The sequence below is a fragment of the Halichoerus grypus genome, chromosome 11 (genome assembly GCF_964656455.1).
Source record: "Halichoerus grypus chromosome 11, mHalGry1.hap1.1, whole genome shotgun sequence".
In the NCBI taxonomy this organism is placed as follows: domain Eukaryota; kingdom Metazoa; phylum Chordata; class Mammalia; order Carnivora; family Phocidae; genus Halichoerus; species Halichoerus grypus.
Window position 1 is genome coordinate 39572803 of NC_135722.1, and position 20022 is coordinate 39592824.

Sequence of the window (20022 nt, forward strand, 5' to 3'; positions counted from 1 at the left end):
TACAACTCAACACCAAAATAATAATAATAATAATAATCCAATTTAAAAATGGGCAGAGGAGGGGTGCCTGGGTGGCTCAGTCGTTAAGCATCTGCCTTCTGCTCAGGTCATGATCCCAGGGTCCTGGGATCGAGCCCTGCATGGGGCTCCCTGCTCCACGGGAAGCCTGCTTTTCCCTCTCCCACTCCCCCTGCTTGTGTTCCCTCTCTCGCTGTGTCTCTCTCTGTCAAATAAATAAAATCTTAAAAAAAAAAAATGGGCAGAGGACTCAACAGATATTTTTCCAAAGAAGACACAGAAATGGCCAACAGACACATGAAAAGATGCTCAATATCACTGATCATCAGGGAAATGCAAATCAAAACAATGAGATATTACCTCACATCTGGCAGAATGGCTAAAATAAAAAACACAAGAAATAACAAGTGTTGGCGAAAATGTGTAGAAAAAGGAATCCTCATGCACTATTGGTGGGAATGCAAGCTGGTGCAGGCACTGTGGAAAACAGTATCGTGGTTTCTCAAAAAAATTAAAAACAGAATTACTATATGATCCTATAATTCCACTGCTGGGTATTTATCCAAAGAACATGAAAACATTAATTCAAAAAGATACATGCACCCTTATGTTTACTGCAGTATTATTTATAACAGCTAAGATATGGAAGCCACCCAACTGTTGTCGATCCATTGATGAATGGATAAAGATGTGAGATATACACACCATGGAATATACACACCATGGAATATTACTCAGCCATAGAAAGAATGAAATCTTGCCATTTGCAACAACATGGATAGACCTAGAGGGTATAAGGCTAAGTGAAATAAGTCAGTCAGAGAAAGACAAATACCATATGATTTCGCCCCTCTGTGGAATGTAAGAAATAAAGCAAACAAAAAAAGAAAAAAGAGACAAACAAAAAAAGACCCTTCACTATAGAGAATAAACTGGTGGTTGCCAGAGGGGAGGTGGGTGGGAGGATGGGTAAAATAGGTGAAGGGGATTAATAGTACACTTATATTGATGAACACTGACTAATACATAGAATTGTTGAATCATAATATTATACATCTGAAACTAATAGAACACTGTATGTTAATTATACTTGTTAAAAAAATAAAAAATTTAAAAAGGAAAAAATAGTGAGTTTTTATACATGTAAGTCCCTTGACTATTTTGTTTATTTGGGGTAAATGGTTCTAGAACAGAAAAAAAGGGAAATTGAAGCACTATTAGCAAAAGAATTACTGAACTTTGTGCCTAAGTAGTACAAGGAAAAATTCCAAACCTTGCAAAAACACAAACATACTTTGTAGAAATAAAATCTTCACTTGCTCCTTATCTTGGTTGTAATATCACTAAGAGAGTGATTGAATCTAGATTCTCCTCCCTCCCAATTTCCATTTCCTGAATTTCAGTCTCTTCCTTGAAACTTTATTTCAGTTCACTTTCTTTACAGATACAGTGGCAACTGAACCACTTAACATGACAAGTATAAAGTATATTTACATAATATTTACAAAGAAAATTCTGGAAAGGAATAAAATAGTGATTTATCTAAGTAAATTAAGGAAAGGCTAGTAGTTGGGGCACCTGGGTGGCTCAGCTGGTTAAGCGACTGCCTTCGGCTCAGGTCATGATCCTGGAGTCCCAGGATCGAGTCCCGCATCGGGATCCCTGCTCAGCAGGGAGTCTGCTTCTCCCTCTGACCCTCCCCCTCTCATGCTCTCTATCTCATTCTCTCTCTCAAATAAATAAAATCTTTAAAAAAAAAAAAAAAGGAAAGGCTAGTAGTTAAGAGGAAATTTTAAGACAGGTAACAAGAGGTTAAAAAAACCAGATACATAAGGAAGGCAAAAGTGGGCCTCATGTGACAATACTGAACTTAAATGTACCTTGAGATGGATTATACTTTCACTGTGCTCACCCATCCCCCGCCCCCCTCTAAAACCCTGTTTGATTCCTGGAGTCCATAGTCTCTCATGGTTCATATCCCCCTCTGATATCTCCCCCTCCATTTTCCCCTTCCTTTTCCTAATGTCCTCCATGCTATTCCTTGTGTTCCACAAATAAGTGAAACCATATGATAATTGTCTTTCTCTGACTTATTTCACTTAGCATAATCTCCTTCAGTTCCATCCATGTTGATGCAAATGTTGGGTATTCATCCTTTCTGATGGCTGAGTATTATTCCACTGTATATATAGACCACATCTTCTTTATCCATTTGTCTATTGAAGGGCATCTCGGCTCCTTCCACAGTTTGGCTATTGTGGACATTGCTGCTATGAACACTGGGGTGCATATGCCCCTTCTTTTCACTACATCTGTAGTGAAAAGGCACGTACTGCATGGAGCACTGGGTGTTATATGCAAACAATGAATCATGGAACACTACATCAAAAACTAATGATGTACTGGATGGTGAATAACATAATTAAAAAAAATATATAATTAGAAAAAGGAGATGTAGGCGCCTGGGTGGCTCAGTCTTTAAGCGTCTGCCTTCGGCTCAGGTCATGATCCTGGGGTCCTGGGATCGAGCCCCACATCGGGCTCCCTGCTCAGTGGGAGGCCTGCTTCTCCCTCTCCCACTCCCCCTGCTTGTGTTCCCTCTCTCGCTGTGTCTCTCTCTGTCAAATAAATAAAATCTTTAAAAAAAAAAAAAAGGAGATGTATTACACTTTCAACATAAATTTACTTCCTAATGATACCATTAGGATAACTTATCTGTCTTTTTAGTACCTTGTATAAGGCAAATGGCTCAATTAATGTTAGCTCTTTTTAACACATCCATAAATTGTACAAGAAACATCTATTGAGCATTTATGAGTAATTTTAAAAACTAACCAGACTTCTAAAGGAATTAGAAAAAGAAGAGCAAAGCCCAAAGTTAGTAGAAGGAAGGAAATAATGAAGATCAGAGCAGAAATAAATGAAATAGACATTGACAACAAAAGGGTTGAGGTGTGGGGAGAAAGATCAACAAAACCAAGAACTAGTTCTTTCGTAAGATTAACAAATTGATAAACCTTTAGCCAGACTCATCAAGAAAAAAAGAGGGAGGACTCAAATAAATAAGATCAAAGATGAAAGAAGAGAAATAACAAGCAACACAACAGAAATATAAAAGATTGTGAGACTAGATGAAAAATTATATGCCAACAAACTGGACAACCTAGAAGAAATTGATAAAGTCCTAGAAACATACAATCTTCCAAAACTGAATCAGGAAGAAATAAAAAATCAGAACAGACCAGGGTGCCTGGGTGGCTCAGTCAGTTAAGCATCCAACTCTTGATTTTGGCTCAGGTCATGATCCCAGGGTCCTGGGATCAAGTCCCACATCGGGCTCTCTGCTCAGCAGGGAGCCTGCTTCTCCCTCTGCCTGCCGCTCCCCCTGCAGGTGCTCACTCTCTGACAAATGAATAAATAAAATCTTTTTAAAAATTTTTAAAAAATAAAAAAGAGTTAATACCCATTCTTAAAAAATAGAAGAGGAAGCGGGTGCCTGGGTGGTTCAGTTGGTTAAGCATCCAACTCTTGATTTCAGGGTCACGATCTCAGAGTTGTGAGATCAAGCCCCATGTCGGGCTCCACACTCAGTGGGGAGTCTGCTTGAGATTCTCTCTATCCCTCTCCCTCTGCCTCTCCCCCTGCTCTTTCTCTCTCTCTAAAGTAAATAAATAAATCTTAAAAAAAAAAAAAGGGGGGGGGACACCTGGGTGGCTCAGATGGTTAAGTGTCTGCCTTCGGCTCAGGTCATGATCCCAGAGTCCTGGGATCAAGTCCCACATCAGGCTCCTTGCTCAGCAAGAAGCCTGCTTTTCCCTCTGCCTGCCACTCCCCCTGCTTGTGCTCTCTCTCTCTCTCACTCTCTCTGGCAAATAAATAAATAAAAGCTTAAAAAAAAAAAAAAAGAACAAGTAAAAAAAAAAATAGAAGAGGAAGGAAAACTTTGAAATTCATTCTATTAGACCAGCATTACCCTGATACCAAAGCCAGACAAAGACACCCTAAAAAAAGAAAACTACAGACCAATATCCCTAATGAACACAGATGCAAAAATCCTCAACAAAATATCAGCAAATCAAATTCAACCATACATTAAAAGGATAATTCACCACTACCAAGTGGGGTTTATTCCAGGGATGCAAAGATGGTTTAATATCTGCAAATCAACCAACATGATACACCATGTTAAAAAAATGAAAGATAAAAACCATACGATCATCTCAACAGATGCAAAAAAAAGCATTTGACAAAATTCAACATCCATTCATGATAAAAATTCTCAACCAAATGGGTTTAGGGGGAACATACCTCAATATAATAAAGAACAGATATAACAAACCCTCAGCTAACATCATACTCAATGGCGAAAAACTGAAAGCTTTTCCTCTAAGATCAGGAACAAGACAAAGTATGTTCACTCTTGCTACTTTTAGTCAACATAGGAGTGGAAGTTCTAAGCAATCAGACAGAAAATGAAAAAAAAAGGCATCCAAATTGGTAAGGAAGAAGTAAAACTGTAACTATTTGCAGGTAAGATGGCACTATATGTAGAAAACCCTAAAGACTCCACCAAAAAAATATTAGAACTAATTAATGAATTCAGTAAAGCAGCAGGATACAAAATTAATATACAGGAATCTGTTGTTCCTATACACAAAGAATAAAGTAGCAGAAAGATAAATTTAATAATAAACATTTACAGTTGCATTAAAAAGAATAAAAGACCTAGAAATAAATTTAACTAAGGAGGTAAAAGAACTGAACTCTGAAAACTGTAAGAAGACATTGATGAAAGAAATTGAAGATAACATGAACGGAAAGATATACCATGCTTATGGATTAGAAGAATTAATATAATTAAAATGTCCATACTACCCAAAGCAATCTATATTCAATGCAATCCCTATCAAAATACCAATAGTACTTTACACAAAACTGGAACATAATCCTAAAATTTGTATAAACCCACAAAAGACCTTGAATAGCCAAAGCAATCTTTTTTTTTCTTTTTTTTTTTAATTTCAGAAAGAGATAGAGAAAGAGCACAAGCAGGACGAGGGGCAGACGGAGAGGGAGAATCCCAAGCAGATCCACGCTGAGCGCAGAGCCCCATGTAGGGCTAATCCCAGGACCCTGAGATCATGACCTGAGCTGAAATCAAGAGTCAGATGCTTAACCAACTGAGCAACCCAGGCACCCGCCAAAGCCATCTTGAGAAAGAAGAACAAAGCTGCAAGTATCACAATCCCAGATTTTTATGCTATAGTACAAAGCTATAGTAATCAAAACAGTATGGTATTGGCACAAAAATAGACACATAGATCAGCAGAACAGAATACAGAGCCCAGGGGTGCCTGGGTGGCTCAGTCCATTAAGCATCTGCCTTCAGCTTAAGTAATGATCTCAGGGTCCTGGGTTCAAGCCCCTCATCAGGCTCCCTGCTCAGCAGAGAGTCTGCTTCTCCCTCTCCCTCTGCCCCTTCCCACTGCTCATGCTGCCTCTCTCTCTCAAATAAATAAATAAAATATTTAAAGAAAAGAAAAAAAAAAAAGGATACAGAGCCCAGAAATAAACCCATGCTTATACAGTCAATTAATCTACAACAGGGATGCCTGGGTGGCTCAGTCAGTTAAGTGTCTAACTCTTGATTTGGCTCAGGTCATGATCTCAGGGTTGTGAGACTGAGCCTCAGGTCAGGCTTGTGCTGAGCGTGAAGCCTGCTTAAGATTCTCTCTCTCCCTGGGGTGCCTGTGTGGCTCAGTTGGTTGAGCAGCCAACTCTCAGTTTAGGCTCAGGGCATGATCTCAGGGTTGTAAGATCAAGCCCTGCATTAAGCCCTGCATCGGGTTCCCCGCTTAGCGGGAAGTCTGCTTGAGATCTCTCTCTCTCTCTCCCTCTCCCTCTTCTCCTCCCCTGCTTGTATGCATGTGTTCTCTCTCTCTCTCTCAAATAAAAAAATAAATTAAAAAAAAAAAATAGGATCTCTCCCTCTCCCCCTAACCCCCACTTGCATACACTCTCTCTCCCTCTTAAAAAAAAAAAAAAACTAATCTGTGACAAAGGAGACAAGAATATACAATGGGGGAAAGACAGTCTCTTCAATAAATGGTTTTGGTAAAACTGGACAGCTATATGCAAATGAATGAAACTAGACCATTTTCTTACACCATACACAAAGATAAATTCAAAATGGATTAAAGATCTATATGTGAGACCTAAAACCATAAAAATTCCTAGGAATAAAAAAAACAGGCACTCTTCTCTTTGACATCAGCCTTAGAAATATTTTTCTAGATATGTCTCCTTTGGCAAGGGAAACAAAAGCAAAAATAAACTATTTGGACTACATCAAATTAAAAAGCTTTTGCACAGTAAAGTAATCCATCAACAAAATAAAAAGGCAATCTACTGAACGGGAGAAGATATTTGCAAATGATATATCCAATAAGGAGTTAATATCCAAAATATATAAAGAACTCATACAACTTGATAGCAAAAAAACAAATCGGATTCAAAAAAGAGCACAGGACCTGAACAGACATTTTTCCAAAGAAGACAGACAGATGGCCAACAGACACTTGAAAAGATGCTCAACATCATTCATCATCAGGGAAATACAAATCAAAACCACATTGAGGTATCACCTCACACCAATCAGAATAGCTAGTATCAATAAGAACAAGTGTAAACCAAAATGTAGAGAAAAGGGATCTCTTGTGCACTGTTGGTGGGAATGTAAATTGGTACAATCACTAGAAAAACAGCATGAAGGTTCCTCAAAAAATTAAAAATGAAATACCACATGATCTAGTAATTCCACTACTGGGTATTTATTCAAAGAAAATGAAAACACTAATTTGAAAAAACTATATGCATCCCTGTTTACTGCGGCATTATTTACAACAGTGAAGACATGGAAGCAACCTCAGTGTCCATTGATAGATGAACAGATAAAGAAAATGTGGTATATATCCTGGAATGTTACTCAGCCATAAAAAAGAACAAAATCTTGTCGTTTGCAACAACATGGATATACCTAGAGGGTATTATGCTAAGTGAAATAAATCAGATGAAGAAAGTCATATCCCATATGATTTCACTTATATGTGGAATCGAAAAAACAAAATGGGGGCACCTGGGTGGCTCAGTCGGTTTAGCATCTGCCTTTGGCTCAGGTCATGATCCCAGGGTCCTGGGATCAAGCCCCGCATCAGGCTCCCTGCTCAGTGGAGAGTCTGCTTCTCCCTCTCCCTCTGCCCCTCCCCCTGCTCGTGCTCTCTGTCTCTCTCTCTCTCCCTCTCTCTCACTCTCGCTCTCTATCTCAAATAAATAATAAAATGAGGGGCACCTGGGGGCTCAGTCATTAAGCGTCTGCCTTCGGCTCAGGTCATGATCCCAGGGTCCTGGGATCAAGCCCCGCATCGGGCTCCCTGCTCAGTGGGAAGCCTGCTTCTCCCTCTCCCACTCCCCCTGCTTGTTGTGTTCCCTCTCTCAGTCTCTCTCTCTCTGTCAAATAAATAAATAAAATCTTTAAAAATAATAATAATAAAAAATAATAAATAATAAAATGAAATCTTTAAAAAGAAAAAAATAAATAAATAATAAAAAACAAAATGAATGAACAAACAAAAACAGATTCATAAATCCAGAGAACAAACTGGTGGTTGCCAAGTAGAAGGGAAGTAGAAGGATGGGTAAAATAGGTGAAAGGAATTAAGAGATACAAACTTCTAGTTACAAAATAAATAATCATGGGGATGAAAAGTGCAGCACAGGGAATATAGTCAGTAATAATGTAATAACTTTGTATGGTGAGAGATGGTAAGTACACTTATTGGAGTGAGCACTGGGTAATATATAGAACTGATGAATCACTATGTTGTATACCTGCAACTAATAACATTGTCAGTTATATTTCAATAATAAAAATAATAGTAATAACCAGAACAAATACTCAATAAGACAGGAAAGCTTCTATAATGAATCACAGGCTAAAAGTAAAAAAAAAAAGAAACATAATTTATTAGATTAAAGTTATTCATTCTGAAGACAATGATCAGACAAAGCTCTTCTGTGGCAATTACAGAAGCTTCTGCAAGTGGTTATCATAGCTTATAGATCTCAGAGATGAAAGAGAAAAAAACGGTCCATAGTATGGCAGAGACTCCGATTTGCCTGCCAATATCCAAATCGTCCCTTCCTTCTCAGTAACAAAAGCCCAATTTTATTCAGGGTAGCTATGTATCCAGCTACATTTCCCTGCTTCCCTGGTAACCTGAGCTTTGGTTTGGGAAGTCTCCTTAAAGGAAGAGGATCCCTCTTTGTCTTTGCCTTGCTGCCTGGAACTGGGTTGTGATGATTAGAACTCTGGCAGCTATCCTGGACTACAAGGACCAGTGCCACACCTTAGGAATGGCAGATCAAAGAACTGGGAAAAGCTTAGGTCCCTGATAACTTTATGAAACTACTATACCTATCCTAAACAACCTACTTCAAGAATTATTTTACATGAGGGGCACCTGGGTGGCTCAGTCAGTTAAGCATCTGCCTTCAGCTCAGGTCATGATCCTGGGATCCCAGGATCGAGCCCTGCATTGGGCTCCCTGCTCAGTGGGGAGTCTGCTTCTCCCTCTGCCCCTCACCCTGCTTGTGCTCTCTCTCTCTTTCTCTCTCTCTCTCATTCTCAAATAAATAAATAGAATCTTTAAAAAAAAAATTATTTTACATGAGAAAATAAATATTGTGTGTTTAAGCCATCATTAAATCTGTTTTTATTTTTTGCTATCTTAACTGATCACTTACCTTCAGATAAGTAAAGAATTTTTATCTCCTTTTTACAGATCAGGCAACTGAGATCCAGAGAGGTAAGATGACTTGCACAATATCAAATTAGTGAAGAGGTGGGTCTTGGCTCCTAGGTCAATGCTTTTTCACTAAAAACTGACTCAACAAGTTCTAAATGTAAAAAAAAATGAAATAAAAACAGATTAAATATAAACATAAATTTAGCCTTATTACAGTGGTAATGGCATATGATAGTATATATATTTGTCACATCCTATATATAGAAAAAGTACCAAATTTTTACGATGTGGAAGGAGACTAAATTATATCAAAATCCAGTGGAGAGGGGAGAGAGAAATATTAAATAAACAGAATCAAAGACCACAATAAACAAAGATTTGGGTTTAAGATGCCAAGGCTTTACCATATCACTCCCCTTGTAAATAAGAAGAATTCAGACTAAAAGCTTATTTTCCTCAACAATGAGACTTCAAGATATAGGTTTTCTCCTTAGAGCCTTAACTGAAATTTTTCTTAAAATCCTTAACTAGAATCTTTCTTTACTCTTACCACCACTTTAAAAAATTAACCTTGGCCCCAGTCTCAGTCACAGAGATCAGTAATGAAGCAAAATAGCTCAAATTTTCTTTTTTGAAACCTCACTACCTGTCAGATAGGTAGTTGGCTCATGTGCAAACTCACTGGTGAACAAAAGGAATTATTTCTAAGCATTCTATAAAGAAAATAAGCAAATAAAATATCTTCAGATTTTAAGAAGACATATTTTTCCTTCTTTTTATGGTATATTAACATAAAATCATCTAAGCCGGAGAGTGATCATGCACGTTATATGTAAAAAAAGGCATATGACTTTTATTAACACAGCATGGTCAAAAATAAACCACAGATTGAATCCTTATCACTCCCAATTACTGGCAAGCTATTTGCCTCTCTGATTCTCAAATTTTCTGCCTATAAACTGCCTATAAACTGAACTAATACTTCTTCATAAGTTTTTGATTGGCTGAAATAAGAATGAATACATGGTAATTAGCACAAAGCATGGCAATCATAAATGCTCAGTAAATATTAATGCCTTCTGTGTCTTGAAAATGAAATAGCTATAAAAAGTAATAAAAATCTGTTCTGTAAACACACAAAGTTATAAAACCTAAAGAGCAATATACCAGTTTGACATACAACCTTTAAATGTCATTTTTGGCAAGGCTGCATTAGAACTCTCCTCTGAGCATTGCCACAGCCAAAGTCCTGATGCAGCTGTAGGCCAATGACAAGAATACATCCAACAAAAGAGGAATACAATCTCTTCCTCCCCAGGATTAAAACAAGAGTCCCAGGTTTCTTTCTCCAAGGCACTGCCCTTGGCCAGGAAACCTGGGTTGGTTCTTCTTCCTGTCAATGTCATAATTCTAACTGTGAAAAGGAGCAGGGTGGAGAAAAATAAATGGCTTCTGAGTTTCTCAATGGCAGCAGTGATGAGGAACACCAGTACCCTAGTACTCAACTCCATTTTTCCCCTTAAAAATGAGAGTCCACAGGAAAGCAAGATTCAAAGTAAAGTATCAGATGTATGACCAGCTGAGCTGGACTCCAACCCTTCCATGAATGAAGACATTAGTATAGATATTCAGGTGCCTGGCTGGCTCAGTCAGTGGAGCATGCAACTCTTTATCTCGGGGTTGTAAGTTCGAGCCCCGCTTAGGGCATAGAGATTACTTAATTAAAAAAAATTTTTTTTAAATGAGAGTCCAAAGGAAAGTGAGATTCAAAATAAAGCATCAGATGTATGACCAGCTGAGCTGTATCAAGACATTAGTATAGATATTAATGTCTTTGATGCTCTTATCTGTAGAAAAGGACACCAACCAAGGACACCATCATAATGCTTTTCTTTTTTCAATCTTAATTGGTTACAGTATCCTTGATAATAGACTTACTTAATGAAAGCAGATACTGTTTCTCATCTGTATCACTCAATAAACAAATGTATTAAAATTACAATGTCTCGGGCGCCTGGGTGGCTCAGGTGGTTAAGCGTCTGCCTTTGGCTCAGGTCATGATCACGGGGTCCTGGGATCGAGCCCTGCATCAGGTTCCCTGCTCAGCGGGGAGCCTGTTTCTCCCTCTCCTTCTCCTGCTCCCCTGCTTGTGCTCTCTTGCTCTCTCTGTCAAATAAATAAATAAAATCTTTTTAAAAAAATTTAAAATTACAATGTCTCCATTATTCATATATACTGTACTTTGGATAACTAAAATACAATATGCCAAAAAGCTCTGCCAAATTAAAAAAAAATAATTAAAAAAAATTTTTTAAAAAGCTCTGCCAAAAATAAAAGCATACAACTGCTATCTCAATTTCCACTAGGTTGCTTAAAAATTTTTAAAACAGAATTCTGGGACCAGAAATGATCTCAGAGGTGGTTTGGTTCAGACCCAACTTTTACAAAAGGTTATAAAGCATAAGGAAGCTAACTGACCTCGCCAAAACTATTTGACAGAGCCAGGATTGGAATCTGGCCATCAAATTCTAATCAGGAATAATTTTCACCATTTCATGTTTTTTTTAACTTTGGATTGAAAATCAATAAGCGATTGAGATTTTTTCCTTAAATAAATTATTTGAAATTGTTAGGAGTCTGTTTTTTAAAGTCTATAAGCTAATTGCACATATCCAACATAAAAATAACAAATGTCCCCCTTCTAGACCTTCAGATATTTAGTAAAAGGCGAAAGATTTATGCGTTTTGAAGAGAAACCGGAGTATTAGACCTTCAGATATTTAGAAAGAGTTAATCATCTATCATACCAAATACAGTCAACTCAATTACTCACGATACTTAAAAGATTATCCACTTCAGGGATTACTTTCAATGCATGTTAAAATCCTATATTTGATTCCTCCAGCTACCCAATATTTAAAAGGGTATTTTCCTCATTCATCAAAAGGACCCTTAGAAAGTAGAAAGCAACTTAAATATTATTCTAAATAACAAAATTAATTAGATATATCTATAGAGATATACAACATATCTCCAAACAAAAAGACACTGGTATTGATTATGCTGATAGTCTATATTAGCAACCATGATTAATAACTAGTGTTTTGAAAGGTACCCTCATTGTTTTCATTGTGCATTTCGTTTTAACTGGTATTTACAGGGCACAAACCAACTTGGCAAAAGTTGAACAGTAAGTACCGATGGGCAGATTAAGGTGAACAGAGCAGGGACTTAGGCCATGCAAGATGGGTATATTAAGATTGCTGGAAGAGAACAGCACTAGTAACCACAAGGAGGCGGAAATGAATTTTTCACTAACAAGTTAGACCGGATCATGGAGAGTTTAGAGAACAAGATGAGAAACAGGAGTTTCCATGTTCACCCCAATCACAAGAGTAATAGTATTTGAGATTTCTCATTCTAAATTTCCTTTTTTTTTTTTTTTTAATTTTGGGCCCTATTAACTGAGGAACATTTGTTGAGACATTTGTTCAGCATTTATTGAACTTGCTGATCAAGTTTTATGAAACAAGAACTTGCATTCAACTTCAATCAAGATGAATCCTGAGATAATATCTATGAGGGACAAGATGCAAAAATGTAGATATTGCCTAAATATTCAACAGAATTCACCAGGGAAGGCCCTAAGAAACAAAAATTTAAATAAATCATAAAAGAATCTATAGGTTATAGGATCCAAATCTATTATACCTATAGTCATTCAACTTTTAACTAATTCCTTAAAGCAAATGTTTCCTCAATTCTTTCAATTCTTACACGGCAAGTCCAGAATCTCCTTCAAACTATCAGAAATATTTGCATCAGTTCCTCTATTAACCATTCTACTTTTAATAAATTCCTTAAAGCAACTGTCTCAGCATTCTTTTTTCCGATTCTTTAGAGAAAGTCCAGAATCTCCTTCAGACAGAATTGACTATCAGAAATATTTGCATTTAACCTCCTTCCCCCTTTTTTAGCCAAGATAATAGTAAGTGGTTTGATGTTCATATTCATCCATGGATTTAATAGCATTAATAAAAGGCTTAGATGGGAGCACTTACTTATTCAATTGTGTAAATGTATATTATCCAATTTAGGAGTTTAGTGGACACTCTGAGAATCTCAAGAGGTTCTGTCTCCCAAAAATCAGAATAATGGTTCAAGGGTCATGTTCATATTTTCTCCCTCCTCCTTTCCCTCTCTCTCTGTTCCTGTCTCTGTCTCCATATTATAAAATATCTGAATATTGTGGGACGCCTGGGTGGCTCAGTCCGTTAAGCGACTGCCGACGGTTCAGGTCATGATCCCAGGGTCCTAGGATCGAGCCCCATGTCCCCATGGTCCGGCTCTCTGCTCAGCGGGAACCTGCTTCTCCCTCTCCCTCTGCCTGCCGCTCCCCCTGCTTGTGCTCTCTCTCTCTGACAAATAAATAAATAAAATCTTAAAAAAAAAAAATCTGGATATTGTAAAATAATTGCCACCCAAGACCAACTGCCAGCACCGACCACAACAATAACTACATTTGTTCGCGGAGTTACCATTTAGCAAGTGCAACAAGAAAGTGTAAGTACTATCTCCGAAACAGAAAGAGCTCATCTCACAGCAATTATTTCTCACTTAAGGGAAAACAATACCACAGCTGACACGAACTTTCTCTAAGTGTCAAGGGTTACGCGGTTAACACACCGGCAGAAGAGCAGGATTCGCCGGCCTAGTTTTGCTTGACCGCTCCGGGGGTGATGTGCATCAGCAGGGAACTGGTGGGTACACCCCCCTTCTCAGTGGGCACCTCCTTCGCCCATCGACCTGCCAAGGCGAGGCTGGACCCTGTCGGGGTCTCGGTCCTGCACTCACCCACGCCTGCTCCCGGCCAAGAGTCTACCACCTTCAGCTACCCCAAAGAAAGCTTGAGTGCCCTGCTGCGAGTGGAGTGGAAAAAGGGACCCCACGCCTCGGGTTGCAACTGCAAGCGCCCCTCCACCGGTGCCCGCCCACTGTGCGGTTTCCCCCGCCATTCTCACTGCAGGGTAGGGCAGGCGAAGCCCTGAGCCCTATCTCAGGACCCGCTCCAGCCTCCCGCCGCGCTGATCCGCACCCACCTCGGGTCCCCGGCCTTACCAAGCCGGGTCTCGGCGCTCGAGGCTCCGCCTGCTGAATGCACGCAGTACATAAACCTGTCTCTCCAGCCCCCCGCCCGCGTTTTTGCTCTGGACCGCTGTTGACCGCGCGCTCCCGCCTCTTCGCTGCCTTGGCGACAGCCCCCGCCCCTCCGACAGCCTCTGATTGGTCCGATTAGGATCGCGGAAGTTGCCGATTGGCGGGGGCGGAGACGAGGCCGCGCCCGCTGGCTGAGAGGCGGGCGGTGTGGAACTGGAACGCGAAGGAGCCTGGGGGGCCTAAGCCAAGAGGGACGTGGCGCTCTGCGACGCGGGCGGGGAAGCCGCGCCCCTTCCCTCTCTAGCTTTCATGGAGAAGCCTGCGAAGCAGGAATTTGGGCGGGTGAGGTGCTGTGCCGGGATCGGGACAAAGCCCCAGGGATCGCCTCCCCCTTGGCCGCTGGCCTGCGCCGGCAGCGCCCAGACCGGTCAGAGATAGGCTGCCAGGCCCATTTTCGCCTATAGGCCTCGCTCGGGGTGACTGACACCCCCGGCCTCCTCCCGGCGGGAATCTTTTCTGGTATCCGCATCCTCACCAACCGTGGTGGTGCATGCAGGGCCCTCGGCCACCGAGCTTGATTGCTTTTTACTACCCCTTCTCCCATCTCTCACACCCTTCTGCGCACATTATCTCTTTTCTCCACAGCCTCCGCTCCTAGAACTGAGGCGTTACTCCACTCCCCCTCGCTTTAAAGGTGGGAAAACAGGCTCAAAGATATACGTGGTTCGAGGGTTAGAGAAGCTTTTGGGACCCTCGTGGCTGATTCCAAAGCATGTCTGCCAAATAATAGTACCGCCCAAAACAAGTTTTCTAGCTTGCAAAAAATGGTATCTATCTCAGAGTTGTTAGTGAAGATTAGATGAGTAAAACATTGCAGAAAACCAGTACAGAACCTGCTGCATGTATGTTAATCATGGTTGCTTCTATTTACCAGGAAATAAAGGCAGGTAGTAACTAACTGCACCAGTTTGGAGCCAGACTGCCTACGTTGCAAAACCGGATTCAGTTTACCATACCAACTCCAAGTTACTTAAGCGCTTTGTGCCTCGGTTTCCTTGTCTGTAAAATGGGGATGATAATTGTACCCTCCTCCTTACAGCATAACAATTAGTAGAAAAGTGACTGGCACATACTAAGTGCTCAATAAATGTTAGCCATTCTTACCTTAGTGGCTGAACTAGGACTATAATTCAAGTCTTTGGACTTCAAGACCAGTAAACTTTGCTCCTACACACTTCTCATCGACATACTTAACAATGCCTCAAACCTTTTTAAGATTCAGTTAGAAACACTTGTCCATTTTCTTTAAGTCAAAATCTTAAACTATCTCCCTTATCATCATCAAAGTCTTAGAATGTTGTGATTCTGCCTCTAATGAAGATTTAATGGCAGAGGCAAATGTAAGGAAAATAATCATGTTCTGTTCCGATGGATAGATTGAAGAGCGAAAGCACTAGAGTAAGAATATTCAAGAGGTGATGTAGGAGCACTGAATTTCAATTTGAAGAACATGAGAAATATTATTGTATATTGGTTAGGTAACATTAATAATCAATATTAGTGTCAGATCAGGGGACAATACCACATCCCAACACTGGAAAACACTAAACTGTAAATACATCTTCCACATTTTTCTTTAAGATTTTATTTATTTATTTGTCAGAGAGAGAGAGAGCACAAGCAGGGGGAGTGGCAGGCAGAGGGAGAAACAGTCTCCCCACTGAGCAAGGAGCCAGATGCAGAATGCGGGATTTGATCCCAACACCTGGGGTCATGACCTGAGCCAAAGGCAGATGCTTAACCAACTGAGCCACGCAGGCATCCCCATCTTCCACATTTTTATTACCCATTATCTACCAGAGGGCCAAACACATAGTGCCTTATCCAGGCACTAAGATTTGGGATAGACCCTTTAAGGGGACACCCTGAAAGATCTGGTAATAATGTATCTAGATTATTGATAGTAATCCAATGGAGATGAATAATGGAAAATAAGAAAATTGGATTAGTCCAATAACAAGAGGAAAAAGATAATGTACACTAGTGTGGTGACTGAGATGTCAGCATTATTCTCAACAATATTCTGGCATGAACAAAAAAGAGAAGACAAGGAAGACAGGGCAAACAAAGATTAAACAGCAAGATCCAGAATTAGGAGAAATTGCTGAGGAGAATATTTCAGAATGTCATGTTCATATAAAGCAGGCAACAGCATCTCTTATACTAATAAAGATTGTTTTGTGGTAGGGAAAAATAGAGATGTTGATAATGAGCCCTGGAAACATGCTATGATCTGAGGGACTAATAAGGAAATGTTACTTAATAGGTAACCCCAAACTTGGGGAGTTTAGCACTGATGGAAAATCTGATGGGGAGGAGAACTGGAGAACATACTATTATTACATTGTACAAGGGAAAAACAAGGTTTCGGAGTCAGAACAGGATCCCATCCTGTCTGGATTAAAAACCCAGCTCTACCTTTATTAACTGAATTTCCTCTGGAAGTTACTTAACCAGTCTCCATAGCGTGGTTTCCCCATTTCTAACATGGAGGCAATAATGGTTCCCCCTCATAGAGTTCTGAGGGTTAAATGAGTTTTTATTTGTAAAGCAGAGCAGTGCCTGGCATACAGTAATTGCTATATTAACGTTTGATAAAATAATGATTTCAGTTTCTCCATCTGTATCCTGGGGTCATAATACTGGACTTACTGTAAGGATTCAAATGATGTATATAAAGTGTTAGAGAGGAGATGCTCAATAGATACTGTATCTCTTCCCCTCCAGGACCCCCAACCTCCAGCCTGTTACCTTTGAATCCCTCTCTGATTACCACTGCCACTGCCATCAAGGGGCTGTTGCTCAACGCGGTCTATGCAAGGATAGAATATCTTTTCTTGATTTCCCTTGGCTCAGAGGAGAAGCTCAAAATGAGTTTACTGGAAGCCAGGAGAAAATAAAAGGGAAACAACTCTAAAGAAACAGCTGATGTAAAGCCTGCCCCATAGTACATCTCTTGGTACTTTGGGCAGAAAAAAATGATGTCAAGGAGATTCTGGCTTCCTAATACTTCAGTTCTCCCCCTTCTCACTTCTTCTAGGATCCCATAGAGCATCAACTGGCCAAGTTCTTCATTGTCTTCAGAAGAAGAGAGAGGGAGGCAGGGGAGTATTTACTGACAAGAGACAGTAAGTAATCAGAACAAGAAAACTCAACAGTACACTCTACATGGGAGCCAAGACTTACTCATTTTACTAAGGTTTAGATCAGGGGTCAGCAAACTATGGCCCTTGGACCAAATCAACCAACTGCCTGTTTTTGCAAATAGTTTTTTGGAAACAAAGCCATACTCAACAGTCACACTCACTTGTTTATGTACTGTCCCTGGTTGCTGTTGTACTATAATGGTAGGGTTGAGTGGTTGTAACAGACTGTTTGGCCCTCAAAGCTAAAAATACTTACTACCTAGCTCTTTACAGAAAAAAAAAATTTTTTTTGCTAACCTCTGATTTAAAAAATTCTGTCAGAAGCATCTTTTCAGCATCCCCAGTGCAAAAATTTTCACCTTTATTAAATCCTCTTCCCAGACCTTAATGTGCATACAAATCATGTGAGGATTTCGTTAAAATGCAGATTCTGATTCAGTAGATCTACAATGAGGCCTGAGATTCTGCATTTTTAAGAAGCTCTACAGGATACGAGTTATCTCTAGATCAACTTGATTTCATCAGAGTTTTTTTTTCTTTATTGAAGTATAATTGACAAATAACATTATATTAGTTTTGGTGTACAACATAATGTTTCAAAATTATATATTCAATATGTATATATTGTGAAATGATCACTACAATAAGTCTAGTTAACATCCATCATCACACATAATTACAAATTTTTTTCTTATGATGAGACTTTTTAGGATTTATTCTCTTAGTGGGGCAACTGGTTGGCTCAGTCAGTTAAGCATCCTACTCTTGATTTCCACTCAGGACCTGATCTCAGGTCATTCTGATTAGGGTGGTAGGATGGAGCTCTGCATTCAGTGGGAAGTCTGCTTGAGATTCTCTACCTGTCCCTCTACCTTTCCCCCCAGCTCTCCATTGGGCCCCTGTGCTCACTTGCTCTCTCTCTAAAATAAATAAATAAACACTTAAAAAAATATTTACTCTCTTAGCAACTTTCAAAAATGCAATACAAGATTTTTTAACTATGGTCACCAAGCTATCCTTTATGTCCCCAGGATTTATTTATTTGACAACTGGAAGTTTGTACCTTTTGACCACCTTCACCTATTTCACCCACTCCCCACCTCCTGAATCTGGCAACCACCAATCTCTTCTATGAGTTTGTTTTTTATTTTTTTTTAATATTTTATTTATTTATTTGAGAGAGAGTGACAAAGAGAGGGAGCACGAGTGGGGGGGAGCGGGTGGGGAGAGGGAGAGGCACGCTCCCCACTGAGCAGGGAGCCCGATGCAGGGCTCTATCCCAAGACTCTGGGATCATGACCTGAGCTGAACACTTAACCGACTGAGCCACCCTGGCGCCCCTGTTTTTGTTTTTTTTTAGATTCCACATATAAGTGAGATCATATGGTATTTGTCTTTCTCTGTCTGACTTATTTCATTTTGCATCTCGCCCTCAAGGTCCATCCACGCTGTTGCAAATGGCAGGATTTTCTTATTTTTATGGCTAAATAATATTCCATTGTATATAGATACCACCACTTCTTTATCCATGCATCCATCAGTGGATACTTAGGTTGTTTCCATGTCTTGGCTATTGTAAATAATCCTGCAATGAACATAGAGATGCAGGTAGCTTTACAAGTTAGTATTTTCATTTCCTTGGGATAAATACCAGTAGTGGAATTGCTAGATCAAATGGTAGTTCTATTTTTAATCTTTTAAGGAACCTCCATATTATTTCCTATGGTGGATGCACCAATTTACATGCCTACCAACAGTGTACAAGGGTTCCCTCTTCTGCACATCCTCTCCAACACTTGTTATTTGTTATTTCTTGTCTTTTTGATAATAGCTATTCTATCTAGGTGTATCGATGAGGTGATATCTCATTGTGTTTTGGGTTTTTTTTAAGATTATTTATTTATTTATTTGACAGAGAGAGACACAGCGAGAGAGGGAACACAAGCAGGGGGAGTGGGAGAGGGAGAAGCAGGCTTCTGGCAGAGCAGGGAGCCCAATGCGGGGCTCGATCCCAGGAACCTGGGACCATGAGCTGAGCTGAAGGCAGACGCTTAACGACTGAGCCACCCAGGCGCCCCTCGTTGTGGTTTTGATTTGCATTTCTCTGATGACTAGTGATATTGAGCATCTTTTCATGTGTCTCTTGACCATGGGAAAGAAAAATTAAGAAAACAATCCCATTTACAATTGCATCAAAAAATAATAAAATATCTAGAAAATAAATTTAATGGAAAATGTCTATTCAGATCTTCTGCCCATTTTAAAATTGGATTTTTTTAGGTAATCTCTGTGCCCAAAATGGGGCTTGAAGTCATGAGCCTGAGATCAAGAGCTGCATGCTCTACTGACTGAGCCAGCAGGTGCCCCTATTTTTTGCTATTGAGTTATATGCGTTCTTTATGTACTTGGCTATTAACCCCTTACCAAATATATGATTTGCAAATACTGTCTCCCATTCCATCGATTGCCTTTTCATTTTGTTGAAGAGTTTCCTTTGCTCTGCAGAAACTTTTTAGTTTGATGCAGTCTCATTTGTTTATTTTTGTGTTTCTTTTTTCTCTTTTTAAGATTATTTATTTATTTATTTAAAAGCACAGAGAGCACAAGCAGGAGGGAGCAGCAGAGGGAGAGGGAGAAGCAGGCTCCCTGCTGAGCAGGGAGCCTGATGCTGGGCTCGATCCCAGGACCCTGAGATCATGACCTGAACTGAAAGCAGATGCTTAACTGACCCAGCCACTGAAGCACCCCTATTTTAGTGTTTCTTGCCTTTGCTTTTGGTGTGAATTCCAAAAAGTCATCACCAAGACTGATGTTAAGGAGCTTACCACCCACGTGGA

At 39.8% G+C, this 20022-nt stretch overlaps 1 protein-coding gene across 7 annotated transcripts in view; it reads right to left on the reverse strand.

The window, feature by feature from the left end:
• NUCB2 (nucleobindin 2) overlaps positions 1-14072 on the reverse strand; it is a 48306-nt gene extending 34234 nt beyond the window's left edge. Inside the window, exons 1-4 of one of the 7 annotated variants that reach the window (XM_078058341.1) lie at positions 13941-14072; positions 11656-11773; positions 10761-10988; positions 8821-8973 (exon numbers count right to left, since the gene is read on the reverse strand). The gene's annotated coding sequence lies outside the window, so the exon portion shown is untranslated. Of the gene's footprint in view, positions 1-8820; positions 8974-10760; positions 10989-11655; positions 11774-13508; positions 13667-13921 lie in introns of those variants that run through there. The other 6 variants (XM_078058340.1, XM_078058342.1, XM_078058339.1 and 3 more) reach the window with 6 other exon arrangements.
• Positions 14073-20022: the final 5950 nt, after the last annotated feature.